This window comes from Macaca nemestrina, chromosome 8 (assembly GCF_043159975.1).
Source record: "Macaca nemestrina isolate mMacNem1 chromosome 8, mMacNem.hap1, whole genome shotgun sequence".
Classification (NCBI taxonomy): Eukaryota; Metazoa; Chordata; class Mammalia; order Primates; family Cercopithecidae; genus Macaca; species Macaca nemestrina.
The window spans coordinates 91,448,706-91,475,746 of record NC_092132.1 but is presented as its reverse complement, the minus strand read 5'-3'; the positions used below and the strand labels follow the sequence as shown (position 1 = coordinate 91,475,746).

Below are 27,041 nucleotides of genomic sequence, written 5' to 3'. Positions count from 1 at the left end.
CGATCAAATCTACTCTGATAATTAGAAGGCTACATATAGCTTATATTTTCTTAATTGAAACAGGTCCTCTACGTGCCTTTTTACCCAATACGTTAGTAAGGAGGTTTTCGCCCTGGGTCTCTGTATCCAACTGCCTTATTTTGTCTCACTGAAAGGTTATAAATTGCTTATGGTTCCCTGCGAAGAGTCCAAAGTGCATAACCACTGAACATTTCAAGTCTGAAATTTCTTCAATTTTAGATCTGTTTGTTCAACATATCTACTATTTGACACTTCACGCCAAGGGGGAGGGAGATCTAAAATTCAGTAGATATTTTGGTACAAACTGTAGAAAACTAAAACCTCGAGGAGCAGAGATTCTCCCACACACATCCTAGGAACTGCAGACAAAAACATTCTGTCAGCTTAGCCCAGAGAACTGTCTTGGGAATGCTAAGGCCCTGTGGGACAAAGTAATGTGCTGGAGTTTCTCTTAGCCCATTCGAATCAAAGCAGACCTGCTGGGAAAAGGACTCCAGCAACCTTCGCTGATCGGCCTACACAAATGATCCAAATCCATCGAACTGTGGCCCATGTGCAGCTGTGGTTGTGAGGGGCACAGTTCTGTGGGGTGACAGATGCGTCCGTGCCTTGAACCACATGATCTAGATTCAAGCCTGTGTGGCCCTGACTGAATGTCAGGCACATTAGACAACCTCCTTGAAGCTGAGTTTTCCCCATTAATAAATGGGATCTCAAAACCTCACAAAATCATTTCAAATATTAAATGTAAGATGTGATACATTTGCTCATGTAAACATAGGAAAAATTGTGCATTATTTAGGCCCTGATAGAGTTTGGATTTTTTCTAGAGTCAGGATTTGCCTTTGAAGCCCACAGGAGGGGACTAACAGGGTCTGGATTCTATTTTTAAACAGTTAGTAAATATTTTAGGCTTTGTGGGCCATGTGCTTTCTATTGCAACTACTCAACTCTGCTACTGTAACAGAAAGCTGTGAGGGGAGAGGGAAGGCAGTGGATATGGAATGTATTGTAGCCATCCAGACAAGAGATGGGTCCGCCAGCCTAGGAGAAGCAGCAGGGATGCAGGGCAGGCCTGGTGTGAGTCCTGGAGATGCAGTGAGCTTGCTCATGAGTGATGCATGAGGAATCAAGGTGACTCCTTATGTAGGTGGATGGTGGCACCATGTGTGGCCATGGAGAAGACAGGAGGTGAAACAGATGGGCTGGAGGGGGAGACGCTGGATTCCATGTTAGACCCTAGCGATGCCCAGGACAGCTCCAACTGTGGTGCCAGGCAGCTGGTTGGATCTGTGTGTATGGCAGCCAGGGAATGGCCTGGGCTAGAGGCAGAAATGTGGATTCGTCAGGTTCTGATGATGTGCAGCCTTCTGTGCTGTTGTATGCTAAATGATCATGAAGTTATGGTGGGAAGCTCTTGAACATAACCAGTAGGATCTTACTACTTTAGAATCTGCACTTCCTTTTCTCAATTATCCATAAACAGTCTATGAAGAGTTTCTGTTTGTGATAGGGGTCAGCAAACAAGGCACAGAGCCACCTCCAGCCCTCTGCCTGCTTTTGTATGCCCTGAACACTAATAATGGTTTTTATTTTTATTCCTTTTGTTTGTTTGTTTGTTTGTTTGTTTGTTTTGAGACGGGGTCTTGTTCTGTCGCCCAGACTGGAGTGCAGTGGTGGGATTTCGGCTCACTGCAACCTCCGCCTCCCGGGTTCAAGCAATTCTCTTGCCTCAGCCTCCTGTGTAGCTGGGACTACAGGCGCCCACCACCATGCCCGGCTAATTTTTTTGTATTTTTAGTAGAAATAGGGTTTCACCATGGTGGTCAGAGTTGTCTCGAACTTCTGACCTCGAATGATTCACCCGCCTTAGCCTCCCAAAGTGCTGGGATTACAGGTGTGAGCCACTGCATTCGGCCAAGAATGGTTTTTACATTTTTTAATTGTTGGGAGAAAAAGTCAAAAGAATAAGGCCAGGCATGATGGCTCGTGCCTGTAATCCCAGCACTTCGGGAGGCCTAAGCATGAGAATCTCTTGAGGTTGGGAGTTTGAAACCAGCCTGGGCAACAAAGCAAGACCCTGCCTCTGCAAAAATAAAAAATTAGCCAAGTGTGGTGGCATAAGCCTTAGTTCCCGCTACTCAGGAGGCTGATGCAGGAGGATCACTTGAGTCCAGTAGGCTGAGGCTGCAGTGAGCCGTGGATTGCACCTTTGCACTCCAACCTGTGTGACAGAGTGAGATGCTGTCCCACCCCCCCCAAAAAAGAAAAAGACGAAGATTTTGTGACACATGAAAATTTTACAGAATTCAGATTTTAGCATTCATAAAGATTTATTGGAACACAGCCATGCTCATTTGTTTGATGTTTGAGGCTGCCTTTGTGATATAGAGGCAGAATTGAGTAGTTGCAGACAGACCAGGAGGCCTGCAAAGTGTGCAATAGGTACGCTCTGGTCCCTCACTGAAAATGTTTGTCTACCTCTGGACTATAGCATAAATATAAGTGTGGGGTATTACTAGGTTTTTGTAGGAAACAATGTGTATGAAAGTAAATATGAAGTTCAAGCAATGACAATTTTATTTCTTACAGGATAGTCTACTCTTTAAAAAAATTTCAAAAGACAGACCAAAAATCCAATTAAAGGAAATCTCCTATAGGAAATAAAATTAAAGGACCCAACTTAAGATTCCTTTGGGTATCCACTATTTCAACATTCAGCATTTTCATATTAACAGGAAAACTTAGTAGCAATTAACAAGCCCCGAAAGGACTAATGAAGAAGGACCACTGGGAAATAATATGCACAAAGGTTTTGTGGCTCACAGAGCTCAGATGGTTTTCAGAGATTTCAAATTACTTACAGCTTGAAAGCTTTAAATAGAATAGGAACTTGCTATTTCATACCATTATCATAGGAGAATCACCCTAGGATAAAAAATTCTAATAATGGACACAAGACAAAGTTTGAGGAGCCAATGCTACTGTCCATGGGGGATCATAGAGAATTTTCTATGGGCAAAAGTGGAATTTGTGAAAAAAGAAATGTAGAGGGGAAATTTGCCCAGACATTACCGTAAGAAGTAGAGAAAGCTAGTTACTTATAAACACATCTTTTGTACATTTTTATCCTTAATTTGCATGTACATTAACACATTTCATAACCCATCTGCTGTAATTGATGGAGAGAAAGTTCTTCAGCAAATATTCATCCAGGCCTAATGTCTGTTAAGATCTGTGCCCAGCACAAGCAGAATGGGCTAGGGCTGCCCTGGAAGACTGGACCAGATTAGAGGTGGATTCCTGCAGCACTGGGTAAGGCCCTAGTTCTCAGTTGTGGTCAAACTTGGATGCCCTGTCCATAAGAGTTTCCTTAGTTCCAGCTAATAATTTACGGGCAATGGTAGGAAGCATCAGTAGAAATGTTATTCATTAAAGATGGTTCAAATAAAAATGAATGTTACTTTTAAGGAACCTAATCTTTTAATGGGCATACGTTATAATATCCATATAGTAACCACAATACATTTGTCATACCCAACAAAATTAACAGTAAGCAATTAGCATCATCTAATGTGTAACCATAGCACATTCTTTCTCATTAGCCTCTTTACTAATCTTCATCATCCATCTTCTTTTTCATACACCATCTTGAAGAAACTGGACCTGCTGCCCCATTGATTGTCCCACGTTGAATTCATTTGCTGCTTCCTCAAGTTGCTAACTTGTTCCTGTATTCCCTAAATTTCTGCAAACTAGATGTTAGACCCAAAGGCTCAAATAAATTCTTGTTGCACCACATCAGAGGGATACAATGTCTGCAAAAATACAGAATGGCTGATAGGTCCAAGGCATGTGAGGCACACACTGCAAAGGCAACAGGTGCTACTGTTACCACAGCCGCCTTCTGCTTGCTGAAAGAGCTTGAGCGTCCACTCCGGGCCAAACTTTGGGAGCTCTGTTCCTCGGCAGGGCTGGAATGCCTCCTTGATGGCTGTGGGGCTGGATCACACCCCTTCACCTTGCACCAGCAGGAGCTGCTGCTCTGCCTCCCCCTGGCTGTAATTCCCTGCCTGACCTGAGGAGTGGTGACGATGATGATGATGAGGTTGCGCTTCCCTTCTGCACTGTTAATTTGGAGAATGTTCCAGGTGAGGAAAATGCATCACCTTCAGAGGATACCAGATGTTACCCAGACCACTGTCCTGGTATTGAGGGTACTCAGAGTGTACCTAGAAGTAGGTGTGGCCATTAGGGAGCACAGAAGGAGTGCTATCCTTTTTCCTTTGGAAGGCTGTGTTCCGTCCATCACGTCAGAACCAAAGAAGAAACCGGCTTACTCCTAATGCTCCATTGCCTTCACCATTACTTCCATATAACTTCCATGTAATAACCTTGTGGCACTTTAACAGAAGTGTGGATTTGTGGAGGATTTAAATTCATATCAAATGCCAATTCACATTTTTCAGGGTTATTTTGAAGCATGCCTAACACATGATACCCTGTGGGCTCTAGATTACTTAGATTTCAAAACCAGAGATAGAAATGAAATATGTATGAGATTGAATCCAGTAAGGGCTTATGTGGCATTAATTGCACGTATTTATTGTTTTCTCTATTAAATAAAAGCTGAACTGTAATTAGTTAAGCCAGACGCATTTCTGTTTTTCCAGATGCACTGTGGGAACCCACTTTTCCACCTGGTGAATGTTGAAAAGACTGTAAATACAATAATTCTCTAGGCCAAAGAGCACGGCAGGTGCTTTTAACCAAGGAAAGAGCTTGCATTTCTGATCTTTGTACTGACGTATGCCTATCAAAGAAGACACTGAAATGCTATGTAATGTTCAATTGCATTTCACACTGTAGCATGGTGGTCAGCGAAAGTATTTTCATGGCACATTTTTGTTCAAATACATATTAAAATTTCTACTCTTAGGAACTTATGCTCCCAGCTGTGATGTGTTAATAGCATTTCCTTCAGAAGTCAGGCAGCTGCCCCCCACCCTGGCTATGATGCTGTGCGATGCTCCTATGTCTGTCCTCCTGGCACCACAATGCCTGTGTACCGTGTTTGTCACCAGCATGCCACATATGCTATGTCCACTGCCTTTTCTCTCTATTCTCTTTCTTGGGTATTTTTTCCCTCCTTTTCTCATGTGTCTCAGGTTTAAGTCACAGAATCATGACTTTATGGAACAGCAAGGGGAACGACTCAACCAACAGCAGCCCAGAGCAGGCAGCTGACTTATGTCAGGTGAACATGTTAGTGACAGAACAGAACTCACAACCTGCATTTCTATACTTTTTGGTACTCAATCCACTACGCTGCCTTTAAGGTAAATTAAAATACCAGCATTTAAAAACTATTTTATGGCATACATTCACAGAGATGAATAACCATCACTGCAATTCATTTTAGAATATTTTCATCACTCCAAGAAGAAACCCAGCACCCCTTAGCCGTCAACCACCAAGTCCAGCAGCCCCAGGCAACCACTGAACTACTTTCTGTTTCCACAGATTTGCCTGTTCTGAACATTTCATATAGATGGGGTCATATGATACGTAGCCTTTTCTAGCTGGCTTCCTTCACTCAGCATCCTGTTTGCACAGTTCAGCCATGTAGTGACAGGTAAACCATGGCATGTTAGAAAGAGAAGAAAAACTTGGTGATCATTTTGCCTCCAGTTCACAGAGGAGGAAACCAAGGCCTAGGGAGGTGGCTTCAGGCTCCAGTCACAAAGCCCAACAGGGGAAGAGTGAGGATCCAGCTAGACCCCTCACAACTCACTGCCCTCAGCAGGCTTCCTGGTGCTTCCCTGACCTGCGTGCAAAGGTGCTCTGCTTGGTGAACTGGCAGATTTACCTGCCTGTCCTCTAGTCTTTCTGTTCTCAGCTTTGCCCAGCTATTTTTGTCACTGCTTGCATGTCCTTGAAGGCATTCTGGGTTACTTCTAGGTTTGTGAATGGTCGAGGTGCCAGATGTCTGAGGGTGGGTAAATGGAGTCCCTGCTATTTCAGTCCCTGCTGAATATAGGCACAAAGGTACAGGACCAATTTGTTTACAGTCTTTTTTTTCCCCCTAGGTTAGAATGCAGTGGTGCAAATCATAGCTCACTGCAACCTTAACCTCCTGGGCTCAAACGATCCTCCCACCGCAGCCTCCCGAGTGGGTGGAATTACAGGTGCATGCCACCATGTCTGGCTGATTTTTAAATTTTTTTTAGAGACAGAGTCTCACTATGTTGCCCAGGCTGGTCTCAAACTCCTGGACTTAAGCAATCCACCCGCCTCAGCCTCCCAAAATACTGAGATTACAGTTGTGAGCCACTGCACACAGCCTTTCATACAGTCTTAAAACACCTGTAAGGTCTTTCCATATTACTCATCCTATTTTTACGTTAAATATCAATAAGTTTATATAGCAAGACATGTAAACAACAAATAAACTATCAATAAGTACTAAATTTAAAGAAATAATGGCACCAGAGTAGCACCTGGTTTTCAGAGACCTTTCGCATACGTTCTCTCATTTAATCCTCTTAAAAAATTTCAAGGCAGCTATTGTTACACACATGAGGAGGTGGAGGCTTAGGAAGGCGAAGTAATTTGGTCCGGGCCTCACAGGTGGCAAAGGTCAGGATGGCAGGGGTCCTCTGACCGGACACCCCATGCTCTCCTCCCGCTGTTGCACCAGACTGCTGGACATTCTTGGCCCAGTTCTCTGTTTTAAGTGAGTGTTCTCTAGGGACCAGCTGTGGGTCACAGGCCAGCCCAGCACTCAGAGGACTCCTCCAAGTAAACCCGATATTCCCACTCGGCCCTCTGACCCTGGTCTCAGCAGGGCTGCTCACATCCTGACCTTGCTTCATGGGACACTCCTCCACGCCCCTCACAGCATCCCACTGTACTCTCTGGTCATTGGTCTACCAGCAGCAACATGCCCTGGCCTTCATACTTGTCTCTTTTTTTTTTTTTTTTTTTTTTTTAGATGTAGTCTTGCTCTATCACCCAGGCTGGAGTGCAGTGGTGCAATCAATCTCGGCTCACTGCAACCTCCGCCCTGCAAGTTCAAGTGATTCTCCTGCCTCAGCCTCCTGAGTAGCTGGGACTACAGATGCTCATCACCATGCCCGGCTAATTTTTGTATTTTTAGTAGAGACGGAGTTTCACCATGTTGGTCAGGCTGGTCTCGAGCTCCTGACCTCAAGTGATCCACCCGCCTCGGCCTCCCAAAATGCTAGGATTACAGGCGTGAGCCACCGCGACCGGCCTATACTTGTCTCTTAATGTCTCTTTCTGTTTCATCTCTCGCTGGGATCTGGCTGGTCTTTGAGAACACTGCCTCCCCTATGGCCCTGGTAGTTAGAGACATTTCTCTACAGAAATGCTCCACAGAAATTTAGGGCTTAGCAGTAAGGTAGGTGTCCCTGCTGTCTATTGCCACTTCTAAAACATTCCTCCTCTGAAAAACCGCACCTCTTAAATTCTGACACATGCTACAAAGATGGTTGAAACTTCAGGTCATTATGCTGAATGAAATAAGCCAGACACACCAGGACAGATACTATATGATTTCACTTATATGAGGTACTTAGAGTAGTCAAAATTATAGAGACAGGCCTGGCACACACCTGTAGTCCCAGCTACTTGGGAGGCTGAGGCAGGAGGATTGCTCCAACCCAGGGGTTTGAGGCTGCAGTGGTATGATCATGCCTGCAAATAGCCACTGCACTCCAGTGTGGGCAACAGAGTGAGGCCCTGTCCCTTAAAAAAAAAAAAAAAAAAAGGAAAGCATTATAGAGATAGAATAGAATGCAGAATGGCAGTTGCCAACATCGTTGGTGAGATTAATCCACTTATTGAGGTAGTTGGAGATTGTTCATAATCTCATTGTTCATGAGATTATTCTCATCGCTGAATAATATCCTGTTATATAAACACATTCACTTATCCATTCTACTTTTTTTTTTTCCTTTGAGTCAGGGTCTTGCTCTGTCACCCAGGCTGGAGTACAGTGATGTGACCTGGACTCACCACAACCTCCGCCTCCCGGACCCAAGGAATTCTCCCACCTCAGCCTCCTGAGTAGCTGGGACTATGCACATGTCATGACATTCAGCTAATTTTTGCTTCTTTTTGTAGAAACGGGGTTTTGCCATGTTGCCCAGGCTGGTCTCAACTCCTGGGCTCAAGCTCTCTGCCCACTGTGTCCTCCCAAAGTGCTGGGATTACAGGCCTGAGCCACCGTGCCTAGCCCTATTCTACTGTTGGTGAACATTTGAAGAGTTTTAGGCTATTATGTGCAGAACATCCTAATGCACACTTTTGGTACAGCGTTCTGGGGGAGTATATACTAAGGCCTGGAATGGCTGGGTCACATGGTGTACATGGGGTCAGCTGAAACACATGCTGTGAGTGTTCCTAACTGGTTACACCAATTTACACTCCCATCAGCGGCGCGAGAGAGTTCTGGTTGCTCTCTACCCTTGCTCTCTATCCTTCTCAACACTTGGCATTTCCTTCGTTTATTTTAGCCGCTCTTTTGTGTGGGATTGTGCATGCCATTCCCTGTCTATGCATAGTTGTAATATTTGCACTGGCTCATTACACTGACCAATAGATTAGGGATACTGCTGTGAAAATGAAGAAAAAGATAAGCTTTTGGCCAGGCGTGGTGGCTCACGCCTGTAATCCCAGCACTTTGGGAGGCTGAGGTGGGCAGATCATGAGGTCAGGAGATCGAGCCCATCCTGGCTACCACGGTGAAACCCCATCTCTACTAAAAATACAAAAAAATAGCTGGGCATGGTGGCTGACGCCTGTAGTGTCAGCTACTCAGGAGGCTGAGGCAGGAGAATGGCGTGAACCCAGGAGGCGGAGCTTGCAGTGAGCCGAGTTTGCACCACTGCACTCCAGCCTGGGCGACAGAGCGAGACTCCGTCTCAAAAAAAAAAAAAAAAAAAAAAAAAAAAGCTTTTAAATGTAAAAACAAAATGATTGGGTTTTTTTTTAATTAATTAATTTTTTTTTTTGAGACGGAGTCTCGCTCTGTCGCCCAGGCTGGAGTGCAGTGGCGCGATCTTGGCTCACAGCAACCTCTGCCTCCTGGGTTCAAGTAATTCTCCTGCCTCAGCTCTCTGAGTAGCTGGGATTACAGGCACTCGCCACCATGCTTGGCTAATTTCTGTATTTTTGGTAGAGAAAGGGTTTCGCCATGTTGGCCAGGCTGGGCTCGAACTTATGACCTCAAGTGATCTGCCCACCTCAGCCTCCCAAAGTGCTGGGATTACAGGTGTGAGCCACCCGCACCCAGCCCAAAATGATTGATTCTTATATTTTTGACAGAGAGATCAGATTGATCAGTTCATACTCTGGCAGTTAATTTTATTTCCTCTAAATAAAAATGGACAGGTTAACTTATTAAGCAGTTGTGTTATCAATATGGTACGTGTGTGTGCTTGTATAGATAGATGTATATGTACATACATAACTATATATTTTGTTGGACACATAATATTTTAGGTGCCTGCTGTACGCTAGACACTGTTCTACAATCATTAAAAAAGTACTGCCCTGTTTCACTATTGATTTTTTTAAAATTCTGAAAATGGTGAACAAACAATGAGGCTTACAACATTTGTTGCAGTATAAGAAATCTCAATTTAGAAAAATGTTGTTAACTTTGACTAACCTGGAATGCTTGTCACGCAGTCCCGGAATTAATTTTGATCCTAATCTGGCTATATCTGCACCCCAGCCAGCCACCTTCCACAGCAGTTAAGTCCCTGACAGGAGATGGCACCCAAGAAGGCACAAACAGCAAACTGGTTTCTGCCTAGGATCTCTGCCAGCTCTGCAGCCTTGGTGATGTCACTTACATAGCTCAGCACTCTCCATGCTTCTTCCCAGCCTGAGCCAAGCAGCATCTGTCCCTTGGGGAGTTGCCTACCCCACCTTCCACAGTGAAAGGTATTTCCCAAGAAAAGCACACTCACCCTAAAGCCAGGTCCCTCCCTACCAAGTCTCAGCACTAGATGCTGCTTCAGAAGGAGGAGCAGAGCAGAAAGACCACAGAGGGAAGAAGGGCATTTGTGGCTCTCTCATAGCTCCTACCAGAATTTTACCTTTTATCCAAGGTGAGAATGGAGGCAGAGTGAGTGGCGGGGAGACTTCCATCATTGTCCAGACCTGAGATGTTAACTAGGGCCATAGCACGTGGAGAAGAACAGGGCAGACGTGAGAGGCATGCTGGGAGGCAGATTGCCTTTGCCTTTGCCAGGAGTTAGAATTGGGAGAAGGTGAAGATGACAAGTTTTCTTGAACAACTGGAGAGATAGTAACACTGCTTGACAAGAGAGAAAAAACAAGAAGGGGTAGCTTCGTCTGGGGAGATAATAACTTCGCTTTTTTTTTCACCAAGTCTCACTCTGTCACCCAGGCTGGAGTGTAGTGGTCTGCTCACTGCAACCTCCGCCTCCCAGGTTCAAGCGATTCTCCTGCCTCACCCTCCCAAGTAGCTGGGATTACAGGTGCCCGCCACCATGCCTGGCAAATTTTTATATTTTTAGTAGAGATGGGATTTCGCCCTGTTGGCCAGGCTGGTCTCAAACTCCTGACCTAATGTGATCCTTCCGCCTCGGCCTCCCAAAGCGCTGGGATTACAGGCGTGAGCCACCGCGCTCGGCCACAAAGATTTCCGACATTAATTTTTCTATGATGTAAGTTGCCTGTTTTTTTTCTGTAATTTGTAATAACTACGAAGAAATTCTCATTAGGGAGCCTGTTCCTTGCTGGGAAACAGTAAAAAGCTGGCCATTCTCATGCAAACCGTTAATGATGGCCTGACACATTCCTCAGCCACTTGAAGAGTCCCTAAAGCAGCCCCACAGACAAAAATTTTCCCAAGTGTTTAATGTGTTCAGAGGTGCCCTGGGCTAAGTTATCACTGGGAGTGCACCCCAGCTGCAATTTTCTTGAGAAAGCCACTGTTTGCTGGGATAAGCAAAGCTCTTAATAAAGATTTCAATCAGTACTTACAAAATGCTCCTTCGTTGTTGGCTGACGTTAGGAAAGAACAAATAAAAACATACATAATTTATTAATTTCCTTCAGATCATACTCTCTTCTTTCTAATACTTCCCAAAAGGCCATTGTAAAAGTTGAGTTATATAGGATGTTCATTTACTAATGGCAGAAGAGAAGAGAAAGACACTCTTATTATAGTCTTAAAGCCTTCACTGGCTTAAAAACTCCTGGGGCTTACACATTTGGCAATGGCTATATAAACAAAAGTGTAAAGATTTCCATGATAAGTCACTGAAAAACAGATGGTAAGATGCTTAAGTGGTTTTTTAAAAGATGAGGACATCTGTAAGCATCCATCTGGAAGTAATTATAATTCAAAAGTCTTTTGTTACTATTAAGCTTCCAGTTGACTTCCCCTACTAGAAAACAATGGACCAGCTTTTTCTTAAAATAGTCAGACAATAAAACCCAAATAGTCAGACAATAAAACCAAAAGACAGAAAATTTTGAAAACCCACAGATTTGCCTGGAGGCAAAGTTTAGAATTTCCACAAAAATCCACCAGCATCGAAACTGTTAGCTTTCTGTATCAAATGTAGTGGAAAATAGAGCTTTGATTTTATTTTTTGGTCTATTTGTGCTGAAGTCAGTGCAAGTAATTCTAGCTCTTCATTAATATTTCATGAGCCACAGTGAGATGGACTTTTGTCTGGTGATGACTACACTGCAGGATAATAGGCCAGCGTCCTCTCAAACTTAGAATCGCCTCATCTCAGCATCCTACTAAACAGAACATCACTGTTGACCAGCATTCAGCTTACATCTCGCTGCTAATAGTAACAGGTCCTGTTTGTGACTTCAGCAGCATCTGGTGATCAGGTGTTACATGATTCAGAGAAAACCACATTCCCCTGTTGCTATTTTCAGGTAGGCAGCTAAACCCAGGGAGAGTTTAGCATGGATTCGGCAGGTCTGTTTTTCTAACCCCATTGTGTAAATTCTTGAATGAGATTCTAGCGAGCAGCCAAAAAAAGACTTCCTGTGAACTCATCCTCCTCGAAGCCAAATATCTTCAGAAACTGTTTCCTTCAGGTTCTGGAAGCCTAGAACCCTTCATATGAGATTTGTCCCTCTCTCCAACACATTTTATGCCTCCTGTCCCCAGCCAAATGGCTTTTCCATGCTTTTCCTCCTCCCCTTCATTTGACTTCCAGTTCTGTCTGAACTCAGAGGCATGCATGGGGCTGAGAGGGGCCCGGATCACAGGTTCCCCCTTCTCCACCCACAAGTGAGCATCCAACTTTAAGACCAAGTATTTAAGACCAGAGGACCCTACAAAAAACTCACTGAGGCCAGGCGCGGTGGTTCATGCCTGCAATCCAGCACTTTGGGAGGCCAAGGCGGGCGGATCACAAGGTCAGGAGTTCGAGACTATCCCGGCTAACATGGTGAAACCCAGTCTCTACTAAAAATGCAAAAAATTAGCCAAGCATGATGGCATGTGCCTATAGTCCTAACTACTCGGGAGGCTAAAGCAGGAGAATCACTTGAACCCAGGAGGTGGAGGTTGCAGTGAGCCGAGATGGCACCGCTGCACTCCCGCCTGGGTGACAGAGCAAGATTCCATCTCAAAAAAAGAAAAAACAACTCACTCAACGCTCTGCTACTTTGCTATCGAGTGGCCCCTAAGTGTGCTGGCAAATGTGGTATCTGTGGAAAATCATCCTGCATCCAAGGCAAGATAGTATTAGAGAAAGATTTCCCAGGCTGGGGAAACCTAGAAGGCAGGACGACCAAGAGGAGGGTAAAATTAGGAGTGAATTGAAACACATTGTGTTAAATACTCAGAAACGTTACAGCAGAGAACAAGGAAACGAGAGTGTCTCTTGAGGCTGCGGTACAGGAGGATATTCCTGGAATATCATGATGCTTTTCATGCACCTTGGAACCACAGTCAGTGGGAGCTCAGAAAACAGTGCAATTGAAATGAATGAGGCTCATGAGGAAAGGCGCTTTGTTCTTAATGTGGAACAGCAACAAAGACCCGATCATTTGAACAGGCTCAAAAAAGTACTGGGAGAGATATGTATAGGGCGCAACTGAGGGACTAAGATAAAATTATAGCATCCCAGTGCAATGCAAGGGGAAGGCTTACAGCTGAGAGTTAGGAGGGAGACTCCCTTGTTTTTGTCCATCTGCTATAGTTGGTATATTGGGGATTACCAAAGCTGTAAAATCCCCAGACATAGCTCTCTGGCTTCACGTTCCACCCCATTTTAATGTCATTAGTCATTTCTTCAATGAGATAATAGAGGGCCAAATGTCCCATCAATTAACTCTGTAGCATATCGTAACAGAAATCTGGGAGGAGCGATGGAACTGAGTGGCCAGGTGGGTTGGTATCAGAGCTGTCTTCACACTGGTCCCATTCTTCCTTGTCTCAGATAACAAAGCACGCAGATTCCTCCTGCTTGTGAACCGTGTTTTTTTCTGAAGCATTTGATGTTTTCTATGTTTTGATAGCCTTCCTGTATCTATTAAGATTTAAAGAATCTTGGCTGGGCACGGTGGCTTACGTCTGTAATCTCAGCACTTTGAGAGGCCGAGGCAGGCGGATCACGAGGTCAGGAGTTCGAGACCAGCCTGGCCAACGTGGTGAAACCCGTTTCTACTAAAAATATAAAAATTAGCTTGGTATGGTGGTGCGAGCCTGTAATCCCAGCTACTTGGGAGGCTGAGGCAGAAGAATTGCTTGAACCCGGGAGGCTGAGGTTGCAGTGAGCTGAGATTATCCCATTGCACTCCAGCTCTGGGTGACAGAGTAAGACTCTGTCTCAGAAAAAAAAAAAAAAAAAAAAATTTAAAGAATCTTTCCAAAATATTTAAAGAGTAAGAGAGATGCTCTTGGGGATGGGGAGTGGCGGGGCACGTAACGATTCTCCTGGGAGGCCAGAGGCCAGGCTAACAGGCTCCCGCATCTCATAGCTTCTTAGGATCCCAGAAAATGAATGGCAAGCTTACGCTTTGCATTTTAGAGGGGTAGGAAATGAGGGGCCAAAAGATTTAACCAGGATACAGGTTAAGTTTAAAGATCATTACTGGCTACCATGTCTAAGGGTAAGGTTTGGGATTCCTGCCTTTGGGTCATTGTGGAGCCATCAAAGGTAGGGGGTACTGTCACCCTGATCCTGAAATAGTCACAACGCCAGCCCGGAAAAACATCCATCTAGAAGTACATTCTGTAGGGTAGAGTCTCGGGTTCAATGAAGTTATGAGGTGGGTGGTGAAAGGTCAAAGCTGCCCGACCCATTCATGATGCTTGACAGAGAGCAGTCCGTCTGAAGATGGTTGACACTGAAACTATTGAAAACGGTATATGCATATGGAAAGAAAAGATGGACAATGTTGGGAGATGGGATACTGGGTGATTTTATTTAACTCTTAGAAATTTTCTTTATAGAACCTTGAAAGCAACAAATAAAGGCAGGCACATGCAGACAAGGCAGCTATAGAAAGGAAATCATGAAAGTTAGAAGCAATAGTTGGAATAAAGCAATAGATAAAGGAGATACAGAAAAGTAAAACACTGGACTTGCCGAGCTACTAAAACTTATAAAGACTACTTCTGGGAGCAGTGATTCATGCCTGCAATCCCAGCACTTTGGGTGCCCAAGTTGAGTTGATCACTTGAGGCCCAGGAGGCGGAGGTAGCCGTGATCTGTAATTGCACCACCACACTCCAGCCTGGGTGACAGAGTGAGACCCTGTCTCAAGATAGATAAATAAATAAATAAATAAATAAATAAATAAATAAATAAACTATCGTATCAACACAGAAAGTTATAAAGCAGCATTCAAAATCATATATACACTCTCTTGTAATCATGTAAATAATTTTTGTGAACAAAGGGAAGGAAATACAAAATAAAATTTAAAATATTGGCATAATGGATTTACAGCATGTTATTCTTTTTAAAAATATACTTGGTAACAGTTGTTGAGCATTTAATAATTCCAGGCACTATGTGAGGATTTTACATGAATTATCATCTATATTCCTCCCAGCAACCCCATAAGCCCGGTACTATTATTTTCCTGATTTGACACGGAGAAGTTGGGGTGACCTGCCTGTGGTCATAGAGGTAGTGGTGGTACTGGGTCCATTTGATTCTGAGTACTCTATTATCCATTATACATACATATACACACACATATACTTTTTTTTTTTTTTTTTTTTTGAGACAGGGTCTTGCTCTGTCACCCAGGCTGGAGTGCAGTGGTGTTATCTCAATTCACTGTAGCCTCTGCCTTCCAGGCTCCAGCAATCCTTCAGCCTCGGCCTCCCAAATAGCTGGGACTGCAGGTGTGCGCCACCATATGTGGCTAATTTGTTGTTGTTGTTGAGACAGGGTCTCCCTATATTGCCCAGGCTAGTCTCAAACTCCTAGGCTGAAGTGATCCACCCATGGCCTTGGTCTCCCAAAGTGCTGAGATTACAGCTGTGGGCCACCACACCCAGCCCATTATGCTATTTTTCAAAAGGCTGCTATTATAATAGTGTACAGGTAGATGTTTAAATGCATGCTTATATTAAAAATTTGGATATTAATGTTCCCATGGCAGAATGATATCATAGTCCTGGCACTTGATATTGGAGGTTTCTTGCTTCTGGTAGAGAAGTAACATTACAGAAAGTAGCAATACAGAGGGAAGGAATTGTGATGTGAATAATGATGAGCCATGTCTGAGAATGGATTAAATGCGTGTGATACACTTGTCTTTGACAACTTTTGACTGATGTGGAAGGACAGAGGTGATGGAAACTCAGCAGTTAGAGGAAGGAAAATGTCTGCTGGGTGTGTATTCTCTCTCTTTCCTTCTAGAGTCCTTTGTTTCTAGAGTGTCTGAGACTGGGGAAATGAAGGTGACCAGTAGACAGTTGAAGAGAGAAGGGATAAGTGCCTTCCTGGGCTGGGTTCATACATTTTATTAAATTCCCAGGTATGTTATCAGACAGAAAGGGTAAAGATACACTGAGTCATGAGGTGAAACACGGAGGGATACATTATTACTTCTCTAATCATTCATCACATATGTGTTAAATACCTTTACATAAAACAGAATCAATCAAAGCATTATTAGGAACATGAAGAAAGCCATGTAGCCAGCAAAAGTCCAGATGCCCTGGTACCAGCAAGAGCACAAAGCTGGTATTTGAGGGGCTCTTGCTTCAGGCTATGAGCCAAAAAAGATTACCAAGACCCTCCACCAAAGAAGAGGTACACATAGTGGATAATATATGAAAAGATGCTCAACATTGTCAGTCAAGAGGGAAATGCAAATTAAACTCACTATGAGCTGCCACTTATGCCTATTAAAATCGCCAGGGAAAGAAAAAATCTGACAATTCATCTACTGACGAGGATGTGGAACAATTGAAACTCTCATACATTGCTAGTGGGAATAGAAAAAAGATACAGCTCCTTTGAAAGACAAGTTGGCATGTTCTTAGAAAGCGAATAAACATGCACTTACTATGTGACCCAGTGAGTATTTACCCAAGAGAAATGAAAACATACACCCGCACAAAAATCTCTGCACAAATGTTTATAAAAGCTTTATTCATAAGCACCCAAAACAGGAAATAACACAAATGTCCATCAGTAGGTGCCCGGATAAACAGTTATAAGCATATAGTTGAGTACTGCTCAGCAATAAACAAGAATGAACTACTGACACACACAACCAGGTGAATCTCAAAAGCACTACACTAAGTGAAAGAAGCCCAGACTCCAAACAATGGCATGCCACCTGATTTAATTTGTATGATATTTTGGAAAAGGCAAAACTATCAAATCAATCTACAAAGTAATAATATATTTAAAAATGTTAAAATCATACAGGCCACATTTTCTGATCAAAATGTAAAGACACATACAAACTAGTCAGGCTAGTCAAGAAATTAAAAATAAACTTCTAAAAGGCTGTGGATAAAAAATCTGAGCAGCAATTAGATCTGAGGTATTAGGAAATAAAAATAGTGCTATATAGCAAAACTCAGTGGATATGATCAAAGCAGTAATTGGATAAAAATTTATACTTTTAAACCCACTTATTAAAAACCAGCACTGACTGAACGTAAATGAACTAAAACTTTAGTGTGAGAGGCCAGGAGAAAACAAAGTAATTTTTTTAAAAGTAGATAAAGAATAATGAAAATAAAAGCAGAAATTAATAAAATTTACAGTTAACAGAAAGCAAAATTGATCCATAAAGCCTAAGGCCAATTCTTTGGAAAACAGAACTACAGACTAACCTTTGGCAAATCTGATTCAGATAAGAGGATAGAAAAGCCCAAACCATCAGAAATGAGTTGTGGTGCATAACTGGATCGAGACTTTTTTACACAAAAACCAAATAACAGGTACAAGTTTAATGCCAATGTATTTGAAAATCTTAGGTAAGATAGATACTTTTCTGAAAAAATTTAAATTTAAAATATTGAGTCATATGGTAGTAGAAGATCCTAAACTACATAGAAAAAATCAAAAAGGTGTTATGAGATTTGTCCCTAAGAAAGGCATCAGGCCCTGGCCAGGCACAGTGGCTCATTGCCTGTAATCCCAGCACTTTGGGAGGCTGAGGGGGGCGGATCACGTAAGGTCAGGAGTTCAAGACCAGCCTGGCCAACATAACATGGTGAAACTCCATCTCTACTAAAAATACAAAAAAAATTAGCTGGGCATGGTGGTGCGTGCCTGTAATCCCAGCTACTCGGGAGACTGAGGCATGAGAATCGCTGGAACCCGGGAGGTAGAAGTTGCAATGAGCTGAGATCGGGCCACTGCACTCCCGCTTGGGTGATGGAGTGAGACTCTGTCTCAAAAAATACATAGAAATAAAAAGATGGAAATTTTCCAGCTTTGTTTTAAAAGGCAGAAAAATAAGAATATTTAAACTAGACAAGGATGGCCAAAAAAAGGAAAATTAATGAAGGGAGATCCTATTCATAATAGGAACATAAATCACAAAACTGCAAATTCCTATGCATAGGAATAACCACATAGCAAACACTTATTGAGTGCTATGTGTTGCAAGCACAGTTGAAGTGCTTCACTGGTATCGCCTCATTTAATCTTCACCTCCAGGATACTCAGTATCCCAGTTCTATTGATGAAGGAACCAAGACTCAAAGAGATGGAATAACTTCCCCAGGCTCATGCAGCTAATCAACAATGGAGTTGAGATTTAAGCTAATTTCCCCAGTCCTCACAGTGGATACAGTTAATCTTGATTTTTTTTTTTTTTAAGCCAATTTTATAGGTAAAAATATCAAAAAAAGATACCTGGTTTTAATTTGCATCTCTTTGTTTTACATGATTTCCTGCCACATAAATTTTAATATTTATTCTTGAATCACATTTAGCTTCAATTTTGCATCTTCGGTATTTATGAAATCTTTCATTAGTTACATTCTCTCAAATGAATTCATCCCACTGGCTTCCGGCTACTGTTCGTCTGTCTATTCTGATACTTCATTGAGAATACCAATATTTTTCTAAATTTACTTTTGGTAAAACTGAACATTTTTTCATAGGTGATTTTATTTGTGTGTATGTGTGTGTGTGTGTATATATATATGTAGTGTGCGTGTGTTTGTATACGTGATTTCTTCATCTATTATTTTTTCATTTATTAGTGAGTAAAATGGTTTAAAAAAAAAAAAAGTATCAACTATTAGGTTACCCTGAAGTATGATTTGTATAGGAAAAGTAGGATAAAAACTTGATTCCTTCCCCTTATTTATCAGTTTTCAAAATTGTTCCCTATCACTGTCTAAATGTAGTCAGTGAGTTTTTTTAGTACCATTATGAATTCATAGTTTTTCACAATTTTATGTGTTTCAATGCACTGCAATTGATATATTTTTTTTGAGGTGGAGTCTTGCTCTGTTGCCCAGACTGGAGTGCAGTGGGCAAACTCAGTTCACTGCAACCTCCACCTCCTGGGTTCAAGTGATTCTCCTGCCTCAGCCTCCCAAGTAGCTGGGACTACAGGCACATGCCACCACACCCAGCTAATTTTTGTATTTTTAGTAGAGACAGGGTTTCACCATGTTGGCCAGACTGGTCTCAAACTCCTGACCTCAGTTGATCCATGCGCCTCAGCCTCCCAACGTCTGCTGGGATTATAGGCGTGAGCCACCATGCCCAGCCTCAACAGACCTTTTCTTACCACCTACTCTGCTAAGCACAGAAGTTCTGCCCTTTGCCTATGCTTAGCTTTGGAGTGAGGGCTGATAATACCTGAGAAAGAATAAGAAAACTCCTTACCATGTTGTTAGATTCTCCATAGATTATCTCCTTTTCTACATCTGTTTGCATTTATTGAATAAATGATCTTGATATACTCAAACACTGTACAAGCAAATTGTTACTATATAATCAAAGCATTTGGGTTGTGCCTTTGCCATTTCTCAGATACTGAACTTTAGGGACTGTTAGAAGTTGGAGAAAACCTAATTCATACCTGTGTCATCAGTAGATCCACATGTGCTAATGTGGAAAGAGCCTCAAGCTACCTTGTGAGGTAAAGAAAGAGAGGCACAGAACAGTGGTATACCCTGCTTCCATTTTCTTAAAAATGCCTATGTATCTGGAAAGGCATACAGAAAAACAAATGATGGCACTTTCCTCTAGGACACAACTGTCACTATAAACCCTTCAGTGTTGTATGGTTTTTCTTATCATGTGCAGGTGCTATTCTCATATTTTAACATGACTTTTAAAAGTATACATATATATATATATATATATATATATATATATATATATATATATATGTATACATGTATATATATTTTTTGTTTGTTTTTTGGGGACGGAGTTTTGCTCTTGTCTCCCAGGCTGGAGTGCCGTGGCGCGATCTCAGCTCACTGTCACTTCCGCCTTTAGGGCTCAAGCAGTTCTCCTGCCTGAGCCTCCCAAGTAGCTGGGATTACAGGCACCTGCCACCACGCCTGGCTAATTTTTGTATTTTTGGTAGAGATGGGGTTTCTCCATGTTGGTCAGGCTGGTATCAAACTCCTGACCTCAGATGATCCACCCGCCTCGGGCTCCCAAAGTGCTGGGATTACAGACATAAGCCACCATGCCCGGCCTAAAAATATTAATAAATTATCACAGCTGAGTTAGTCAACTCAGCTGCAGATTAAAGTGCCCAGTCACCCAATGCACTTGACAGTTCTGGACAGAAGCATTAAAGTGGCTTCACGGGAGCTCCTATTCCTCACTCCACATTAGACATTGCTATGGGTTGAATTGTGTCCCCCCAGAATATATGTTGAAGTTCTAACCATGATGCCTGTGAATATCACCTTATTTGGAAACAGGGTCTTTGCATACACCACATCTGGCTAACCAAGTGAAGATGAGGCCAAACTGGATGAAGGTGGGCCTGAAATCCAACGACTGATGACCTTATAAGGAGGGAGAGCTTCAAAGACCCAGGCAGACATAGAGGGAAGAAGGGCAAGTGGCAAAGAAGGCAGAGATTGGGTTTCTGTTGCCACAGAGGTTGCCAGAAGAGGCGAGGAAGAATCCTCCCCTAGAACCTTCAGAGGCGGGTGTCTGGCCCTGCTAATGGTTTGGTTTTGAACTTTTAGCCTCCAGAACTGTGCAAGAATGAATTTCCGTTGTTTTAAGCCATCCGGTTTGTGGTAATTTGTTACAGCAGCTCTAGGAAACTAATCCAGATGTTAAAGTTTATTCTTACATAGAAATTGAGGTTTCTAATAAAAGGTGTGTGGATGTGGCTACTTTGATCACTCACTGGGCTCTGGCCTCATAACTTCTGGCCTTGGCTATATTTTCCTTTCTCTTTCTCTTTTTTTCCTTTTCCTTCTTTTTCTTTTCTCTTTTTTCCTCTCTCTCTCTCTCTTTTTTTTTTTTTTTTTTGAAACAGGGTCCCGCTCTGTCACCCAGGCTGGAGTACAGTGGCTCCGTCATGGCTCACTGCAGCCTCAAACTCCTGGGCTCAAGTGATCCTCGTGCCTCAGCCTACTGAGTAACTAGTACTATAGGCATGCACCACCACATCTGGCTAATTTTTAAATATTTGTAGAGATGGAGTCTTGCTATGTTTCCTGGGCTGGTCTTGAATTCCTGGCCTCAAGTGATCCTCCCACCTTGGCCTCCCAAGGAGCTGGGATTACAGGCCCTTCTTAGTTCTTTCATGCCAATCCAATTTTAGGTTCTTAGCCTTGGTACTTTGGGTCCACTGTGGATTCCCCTATTCTCTCCTTCTTTCTCTTCCTGTTTTTGATCTTATCCCTTACAGATATCCCTTCATGTCCCTGCCCCCAGACTGTAATTTGTGATATTTGCTGTCAACTCTTATCCATTCTTGTGCACGAGATAATCTTAGTTTCTTTATGTAGTTCACTAATTTAACAAGCCGGACTGAACTGAGTGTAAACAGGCAGTGAATGTCTTCTCCTATCACCACATTCAAACAGTATCGGTTTTCCCCTCCTCTCCCTTCAACTCTTATCTCGTGCAGATTCTAGAGTTTTTCAGGTCAATGTCCGTATTAGAACAGTCTCATTTTCAGGCATTAAAAAAATTCATTGCTCACTTCGGCAGCACATATACTAAAACTGGAACAATACAGAGAAATTAGCATGACCCCTGCGCAAGGATGATGTGCAAATTCGTGAAGCATTCCATAAAAAGAAAAAAAAAAGCAACAAATTGTTTTTTAATGTTTAGTCCCGGCCAGGCGCGGTGGCTCATGCCTGTAATTCCAGCACTTTGGGAGGGATCACCTGAGGTCAGGAGTTTGAAACTAGCCTGGCCAACATGGTGAAACTCTGTCTCTACTAAAAATACAAATATTAGCTGGGTGTGGTGATGCACACCTGTAATCCCAGCTACTTGGGAGGCTGAGGCAGGAGAATCACTTGAACCTGGGAGGCGGAGGTTGTAGTGAGCTGAGATCCCGCCACTGCACGTCCAGCCTGGGCAATGGAGCGTGACTCTGTCTCAAAAACAAAACAAAAAAAAGGTCAGTCCCCTTGAAATCAAACTTTAGTGCCCTCCATTTCAGTTTCCCCTCACCCAGCTTTGGCTTCTCCAGAGGTCGGGCAGACCAACTGTGGCAGGGGAGAGGAGGAGAGCCCTTCCGGTTCCTCTCTGCTTTCTGTCCTTTCCTAGCTCCGCTGCCATGGATGCAGCACTGCTAAAGACAGAGGTGGTGTTGGTCAGTGGGAATTCAGACCAGTCTTCCCCCTACAGGGATCTCCCCACTCCTGCCTGACCTCTTCAGCTTTGGTACCAGTCATACAGCCCTAGGGTCCTCCTCCCCAGTGCAACAGTTTTGCACAGGATCCTTCAAGAAGATTCAAGCTTGGCCCCCTTCCATGTCTCCCATGGAAAAACTCACCCATCCACGCAGCTGGTTGCTTCCCTTTTTCCTAGACCTGGCTGTTCCAACTGGCCCTTCCCATTTAGTCTCAGGCAGTCCAGAGGGAAGCTGCAGTCTCTGTACCTCTCAGACTCTGCCAGGTTCTCCCCAGGAGTCTTCTGCATCATCTGAAGACCAGGACAGGGCTGGTGCCTGAGTTTCTTTCTTTTTTAAAAATGTGTTTGGAATTGGAATCTCGCTATGCTGTCCAGGCTGGTCTCGAACTCCTGGCTTCAATCAAGCCTCTCAAGTAGGTGTGGTTATAGGCATGAACCACCCCACCTGACATTTTTACTGATATATTTTACCGTATTTTATCGAATTCTAGATTCACTATTGTTTCTTGTATTCTATACTTACCCTTGGGGTCTACTTTTCTCGGTAAAATACACTTGAATAATTTTCTTTCCAAGAGTCTATGAGCAAATACTCATCTGAGGACTGTGGTTCAAGTCGTCTCTTCTGGCATGCTCCCGCAGGATCTCTTCTGTCTCCAATAGATGGTGGGAGAGAAAGGAGCAGACATGCTACTGGGCACTCTCTACTACAGATTTCCGTCTGTGAAATCTCTTTATCTCTAAAGTTTTCTCAAGGTTATTAGTATGTGATTTCCATTAATTCTCCTACTAAGTTTTACACAGAAGTGTCAGAAGCTCTCTTTAGAATATGTGGGCACACATCACTCACGGTCCTTGCCTTTGGAGACTCAGAGACTTTGGAAACCCTGATATGACAGGAAACATTCCATTTAGTGTCCTGTTATAGTAACCCTCCCTGGCTACATAATGTTCATCTAACTTTTCTAATCACTTTCAAAAGATTCCTGCATTCAGTCAAGTACTTAAGTACACAAGTACTCAAGCTCCTTTTTTTTTTTTTCTGGGGTCTCACTCTGTTGCCCAGGCTAACTGTGGTGGTATGACCACAGCTCACTGCCGTCTCTACCTCCTGAGCTCAAGTGATCCTCCCACCTCAACCTCCTAAAGAGCTGGGAATACAGGCATGTACCACAAAGTCCAGCTAATTGTTTATTTTTCATAGAGACAAGGTTTCACCGTGTTGCCCAGGATGGTCTCAAACTCCTGACCTCAAGCGATCCGTCTGCCTCAGCCTCCCAAAGTGCTGGGATTACAGGCATGAGCCACTGTACCCAGCCTAAGACCCATTTTTGCAGACAGTACTTTATTAAATTTACTGACATATTTTATCGAATTCTAGATTTACTATTGTTTCTTGTATTCCATACTTCCCCTGGGGATCTACTTTTCTTGGTAAAATATGCGTTAATTTTTTTGCAACGGTCTGTGAGGGATAAGCTGAGTCTTATCTCAGAGGAAGATATTATCTGTTTTCTTCTGGGATCTGTTGTTGCTGAAGAGAAGTGTAGTTGTTGGCCTAATTATCATTCTTTTGTAGGAAACTTTTTTCTCCGGTAGCTTCTTAAATTATCTGTCAATTCCTGATGTTTTCAAGTTTACCATGGTGTTTCTAGTGGTGGATTTCTGTTTATTTGTCCTGTTTGTAAAGAGAGAGACTTTCTCAGAGTCTAGTCAATTCATGTTGCTATAACAGAATTCCACTGACTGAGTGGCTCAAACGACCAAATTTGTTTCTCACAGTTCTGGAGGCTGGGAAGTCCAAGATCAAGGCACTGGCAGATAGGTGTCTGATGAGGGCTGCTTCCTGGTTGCCAGGAACCAGAAACTGTCTTCTCACCACACCCTCACAGGGTGGATAAAGAGGGAAAGAGCTCTGTGAAGCCTCTTTTATAAGGACATGAATCCCTTTCATAAAGGCCCCATTCTCATGACCTAATCACTCCCTAGGACCCCACTTCCAAATATCATCACCTTGGGGCTTCAATTAATGAATTTTGTGGTAGACATAAACATTCAGTCTATAGGAGTGAGGATTTGTGTTTTTTTCAATTCCCGAAATTCTCAGAACACCTGCTTTCTTTTTGTTTGATTGTGGGTTTTTTTGTTTTTGTTTTTGTTTTTTGAGATGGAATTTCACTCTTATTGCCCAGGCTGGAGTGCAGTGGTGCGATCTCAGTTCATTGCAACCTCTGCCTCCCGGGTTCAAGTGATTCTCCTGCCTCAGCTTCCTGAGTAGCTGGGATTACAGGCACACGCCACCACACCCAGCTAATTTTTTGTATTTTTAGTAGAGACAGGGTTTCACCATGTTGGCCAGGCTGGTCTGGAACTCCTGACTTCAGGTGATCCGACTGCCTCAGCCTCCCAAAGTGCAGGGATTACAAGCATGAGTCACCATGCCCAGTCTCCTACTTTCTTTTTAACTGTTATTTTCCCATCATTATCTCCACTTTCCTTATATTAAACTCCTGTTAAATGTACATTGAAACTGGTAACTCTACACTCCCTTACCCTTTTGCCTTTAAACAGCATTAAGATAAAATTTACATACCATAAAGTTTACTCATTTAAAGAGCACAGGCCAGGCACAGTGGTTCATACCCGTTGTCCCAGCACTTTGGGAGCCAAGGCAGGAGGATCACTTGAGCCCAGGAGTTGGAGACTGCAGTGAGCTATGATCACACCACTGCACTCCAGTCTGGGTGACAGAGGCTGACTCTGTCTCAGTCAGTCACAATCAGTAGTTTTTAGTATACTTACAGAGTTGTGCAGCCATCATCATAATCTAATTTTAGGACATCTTCATCAAAAGAAACCTTGTACCCTTTAGTAGTCATTAGCAACAATCACTGCTATCTAATTCCTGAATATTTTCTTTTTTTTTTTTTTGAGATGGAATCTCGCTCTATCGCCCAGGCTGGAGTGCAGTGGCATAATTTTGGCTCACTGCAACCTCTGCCTTCTGGGTTCAAGCAGTTCTCCTGCCTCAGCCTCCTGAGTAGTTGGGATTACACGTGTGCGCCACCACACCCAGTTAATTTTTGTATTTTTAGTAAAGACAGGGTTTCACCATGTTGGTCGGGCTGGTCTCAAACTCCTGACCTCATGATCCACCCGCCTCGGCCTCCCAAAGTGCTGGGATTACAGGCATGAGCCACCGTGCCCAGCCTCCTGAATATTTTCATAATTCTGAAAAGAAATTCCATACCCACTAGCAGTCACTCCTCATTCTCCTTACCGCATCCCCTGGCAACCACTAATTTACTTCCAGCCTCTATGGATTTGTCTAGTCTGAAAATTTCTTATAAATGGAATCATACATTATGTAGCCTTTTGTGTCTGCCTTCATTCACTTAACATATTTTTTCCTTTTTTTTTTTTTTTTTTTTTTGTGAGACGGAGCTTTGCTGTTGTTGTCCAGGCTGAAGTACAATGGCACAATCTCAGCTTGTTGCAACCTCCACCTCCCGGGTTCAAGCAATTCTCTTGCCTCGGCCTCCTGAGTAGCTGGGACTACAGGTGCCCACCACCACACCCAGCTAATTTTTTGTATTTTTAGTGGAGATGGGGTTTCACTGTGCTGGTCAGGCTGGTCTCAAACTCCTGACCTTAAATGATCCACCTGCCTCAGCTTCCCAAAGTGCTGGGATTACAGGCATGAGCCACCGTGCCCAGCCTTCACTTAACATATTTTCAAGGCTCATCCATGTTATAGCAGGATCCAGTACTTCATTCCTTTTTATAGCTGAATAAATATTGCCTTGTACGGACATACCATGTTTTGTTCATTCATCAGTTGATAGATATTTGTGTTTTTCCACTTTTTGACCATTATGTATAATGTTTACAACAATAAACAAACAGCATTTGTTTACAAGTTTTTGTGTGGACATGTGTTTTCAGTTTTCTGGGCATATATAGGAGTAGAATTGCTGGGTCATTTGGAAGCTTCATGTTTAACATTTTGAGGACCTGTCAAACTGTTTTCCAAAGTGGCTAGCCCATTTTACATTCTCACATGTAGCATATGAGGATTCTAATTTCTTCACATCCCAACACTAATTGTCTACTTTTATTCTACCTATCCTAGTAGGAATAAAATAGTATTTCATTGTGGTAGAGACTTTATTTCCCTAATGACTGATGATGTTAATCGTCTTTTCATGTGTATATTGGCCATTTGAAATATCTAGTCAAATCCTTTCTCCATTTTTAAATTGGGCTTTCTCTCCTTTTTCTTAAGTTGTAAGAGTTCTTTATATATCCTGGATACAAGTCTCTTACCTGATATGTGACTTCCAAATATTTTTTCCCAGTCTGTATCTGTGGATTGTCTTTTCATTTTTTTTTTTTTTTTTTTTTTTTTGAGACAGAATCTCACTCTGTCACCCAGGCTGGAGTGCAATGGCGCAATCTCGGCTCACTGCAACCTCCGCCTCCTAGGTTCAAGAGATTCTCCTGCCTCAGCCTCCTGAGTAGCTGGGATTTCAGGCACGCGCCACCACGCCTGGCTTATTTTTGTATTTTTTTTAGTAGAGCCAGGGTTTCACCATGTTGGTCATGCTGGTCTGGTGTCATTTGAAGCATAACTTTTTTTTTTGAGACAGAGTCTTGCCCTGTTGCCCAGGCTGCAATGCAGTGGTGCGC

The 27,041-nt window shown here is 43.0% G+C and overlaps 1 protein-coding gene and 1 non-coding gene across 6 annotated transcripts in view; both read left to right on the top strand.

Annotated features, from left to right (window-relative positions):
- Positions 1-27,041, top strand: part of LOC105482299 (regulator of G protein signaling 20) — a 108,787-nt gene that overhangs the window by 43,573 nt on the left and 38,173 nt on the right. The gene's annotated exons all lie outside the window — the stretch shown is intronic.
- On the top strand, positions 21,680-21,785 carry LOC139355966 (U6 spliceosomal RNA). Its single transcript, XR_011607347.1, has one exon. It is a non-coding gene; the product is annotated as a U6 spliceosomal RNA (small nuclear RNA).